This window comes from Trachymyrmex septentrionalis, unplaced genomic scaffold (genome assembly GCF_001594115.1).
Source record: "Trachymyrmex septentrionalis isolate Tsep2-gDNA-1 unplaced genomic scaffold, Tsep1.0 scaffold43, whole genome shotgun sequence".
Taxonomy (NCBI): domain Eukaryota; kingdom Metazoa; phylum Arthropoda; class Insecta; order Hymenoptera; family Formicidae; genus Trachymyrmex; species Trachymyrmex septentrionalis.
The window spans coordinates 958,880-963,168 of NW_017305601.1; positions in this window are offsets into that span (position 1 = coordinate 958,880).

Here is a 4,289-nt window from a genome sequence, read left to right on the forward strand (position 1 = left end):
TCTTTTTTAAAATGATTCATATTATATTGTAATTTCACGGACGTTGCTCGGAGTAATGTTTTCTATTAGCTGCTTCCAGCGCAAGAATCTTTGTATTGTATGGGACAGAATTTGTTTCGTCATCAAACTATCGTTTTGAGCTAAATCAATTTTTGTTCGAACGATACGAATTGCCCAAATAAAATGTATATCTCGATTAAATTTATATTTGAAAGCTTCCCCGTGAATCGATTCTCTGTAACGCGGAAGCGCGCGATTCTAGCTCGCAGATTCTGCCGTCGTAAATAATTTATCGACTCGTCCGCGTGCGGTGTGACGGTCTAAAAAGCGATTCTCGCTAGAACTCTCAGACACTCTCCATGGGGTGCTAGTAATTAATCTCTTACATTATGTTAAAGCGGTTTTCAAGCCGCGGAGCTTTTCTGTGGATACGCGGGCGCAACGCGCTTTACGTTCGACTTAGCTTTCCGTGAACGGAAGGCAAGTAGAATGTCGCGGGAATATGCGCGAGAGCGCATTGAATCTACATTCATTCCGCTTCTCTCCAATGCGTAAGACCCACCTGCAGTTCCCTTCAAACCCGGAGCGAGCGGGGAAGAACCTCATCGATGTGCATTCGCGAAGTCGCGTTCACGAGGAAAACGCCTTCCGATTGAATCCAGTTATGTAAAGGATGGCGTGAATTTTACGCGTCGGCTTTAGCCATGCCGCCGGGAATAACTTCGAGTCGGGGGTTGGCCGAGGCCTCAGCGCGTGAATAAATTTCTAACGATTTACCCCGCGCTGCCGGATGTCAATTCCCGACGGTCGTCACGATTCGTGAAATTTATTGACACGTCGATGATATGCATAATGGCTCGTACAAATAAAACGAAGCAGATTGCTTTTGGTCTCATTCGGCGGAGGCAAGTGCTCGATACGAAATATGAATAAGGCATTAGACATCGAAAATCTGTCACGAAGAAATATGAGCGATAAATAGCAGGTATGATTTTGTGTGTGTAATGTGATGTTGAACATGTTTGTTATTACACGGAACATGCGCGTCGCGAAATCTGGAAACGGTGAATCGATCCGCGCGTTGGATATGCGAGAAGTCATAATAGCAGAGCACACCGTGCTGTCGCGTTTATGACATTCTCAGTTCAGAGACGCGACAATACACATTTCAGACATTCCTGATTTTCGATGTCACTTCCCACTTGCGCGATTACTTTCTGAGGCAATATAGTCTGTAGTCCGACGCTGCGATGCTTGAATCATTACGTTCTCTTACTTGACGCAAACTAAAAAATATGATCTTTGAATTGTTGCCATGAATGTTAAATAAAGATTACTCTATCAGTCATCAAAAGTTAATTTAATTTCATAGTCCATCCACCAAATAACACTTGTGTCGTTTCTAATATTTTTAAAAGATCACAATACCTTCTACAAGAGTGATACAATTTGGAGTTGTATATTATCTTGATAAATAAGAACCTTCTTCAGACAACATTTAGAGTTGGGCAGTTTTGGTGATTAAAGCTTGAAGAAGAAATTGTTTCATTTTATAATTTCATAATTTTAAACAATAATAAATGATTTTGTATTTTAATTTAGTCATTTTATCAAGGTAAATATAAACTGTTGGTAGTATTTCCTGTTATGTCACGTCTGATGAATTATTTCGGATTTGTTATAATTTTCTAAGTATCAGAACCATCAAAAAGAATAGATTTTTAAGGGTTGTGAAATGAAAATAACAAAAATAACATTTGATTATTTTCTAAAAGTATATTCTTTTTTGCCAATATGATTTGATTAGTCAATAATTTTCTGTTAAGTTAAAAAATAGTTTCTTTCCTTCTTTGAACAATTTTATCCTTATTATTCATCGAATTAAACAAGAACAAAGCAAAATGAGCATGAATCGAATCGTTATGAACGTGAATCAGATCGTTGTTTCAAACAACGCGAATAGACCTTTTGTTAAATGAAATTAGTCGTTTATAGCGAAGGCCATAAATGACCATTTAACAAAAGGTCTATTCGCGTTTAAAATTTTAAAAATTTTTGCATTTGAAGTGAAATAAATATATATTTGAGTACTGAAGAAGAAGAAAAAGAAGATACACATAGTGCACAAAAAGTGCAAACGCGAACAGACTTAAATAAGCGATGCATTTCTTTAATCGAGAATTTTCATTTTGTGAAACCACGAGAATTATGCGAAGCGGGTTACGAGTAGATTTACGCGAATCCGACGAGGCTAACACGCGGAAAACGCCTATCTACGGCCTAATGAAATTCTACAGAGGTAGTTATTGGTCGAATGGGATAGAATCGAGGTTCGAGGCTGGCTCTCGTGCGCATAAGCGACGACGTTTACATGGATTCATAGTTCAGCTACTAGATCGGTAAACCGCCACGGAAGACGGGAATTAATTGATCCGTGAGCCTCTCAATAATGATTATTGGCGAATAAAGGATGCTGTCAGTGTTAAACTTTGTTGAATTTCCCACACTGTTTGCCGGGCTTTAACATAGAGATGCGATCATCGCTCGATATGAATATACAACAATTGTGTCGATGGCGGTGTGAAAGATACTAGATTTTTATATGAAGTATGAAATATACGCGCTCGTATATGCGCAAGTATAGGAGACATCACGGTACTTGGAATACAAGTCTGAGCTGATAATTTATCGCAATTCCTGCGACATTTCTCCGTAGTTATAGAATTCTTTGCTCTACAATCATTTTTAATCTTCCAGCATCACTTTGAGCCTTTTATATCACGTTATCTCAAAATTTTTACTCAGATTTCAATATGTAAAAAAATTAAGTCCATAGGTTTTTGTTAAAAAGCTATTTTTAACAATTTTGTAAGTGTACAAGAATTTTTTTAGATTTTTATATACTCCGGAACCATAAAAAATATGCTGTGTTTCCCTCAACAACCCAGAGTGTAAACTATGATAGAAAATTTCGGGGTGGTGCTGGAGAGTTAAATAGAATTCCGACTGGTGCTTTTTTAATTTTGATTTTTTTAGTATAAAAAATACGGAACTCTTTTATTTTGATAAAAAACTGTAAAACTATATGAAAAGTGCTATTGTCATTATTTTTTTTATATTATCGTGCTAACTATTCACACAAATTCTATTTTTGAGTAACCATGAAGTTAGCACAACATTCTATTAATATGAAAGAAATAATGTCAGTTTTATTAGCACTTTTCATAGGTCTACAGTTCCTTATCAAAATAAAAAAAATTCTGGATTTTTTATATAATACTAAAAAATCGAAATTAAAAGTACAGCGTGCTAACTTCGTGAATCTAACACGACATCCCCCGCTCCCCTAAAATATAAGAAAAAGAAAAATATTTCCACTTTTGACTACAGTTCCCAATTAGTACTGCACGAGTTGTACCAATGTAATTTGAAAACAAAATTCCATTAACTACCAATTTTAATAGACTTTAAATATAGGTTTTATAGCACGTTAAATTGTACAGATTTCGCTAGATGAAAGTTCCAGCGGTAGTATATTTAATCGTCTATTGGCGGAATTAATTGTTTCGTGTTTCTCGCAACGCGAATACCGGAGCAAAATTTCACACATTTCTCTTCACTCGCTAGAATTAATGTAATTTTTGGTACTAATGTATGCTGACTTTAATGGCGTAGTTAATAGCGTAATTAGCGAGTAAATGCTAGTCAATTAACCTTTAAAACCTTTAGAAAGGGAGAATAAGTGCCACAGTATGATGAAAAAAAAATACAATTTTTTTTTAATGGTATTCTTAAGAGAGCGTTTCAAAAGAAATCGCGTGATTGCGTTATCTAATGGACGAAAAATTTATTCCCGCTTTTTCCCTTCGTGCGATAATTATGATAATATTAATAATGAATAATATTATGAATGATGCTTTCCCCTTTACATTGTCAAGCAATACATTGTACAGCAAACTCGTCGTCTCGTTTTCAAACGAGCGCTTTACTGCTGTGTCATCAACGCTCGATGATCCGTGAAACCATTGTTCAATACAGCTTCGATAGGCGGCCGTTTAAATTCCGCGGCGATTTAGCCGTATTTTACAGACGAGTGGCAAATATGTCACGACGCAATGAGAGAGAGAGAGAGAGAGAGAGAGAGAGAGAGAGAGAGATGATGTCTCTCTTACCCCCGGCCTCGTGGGCGATGTGACGAAGACGACGAGACGATCGATTTCTACTTCGTTTCGTCGCCTCCGCCGCGTTCGAAGTGCCCGCGAATGTTCCACCCTCTCAACTGTTCGGGT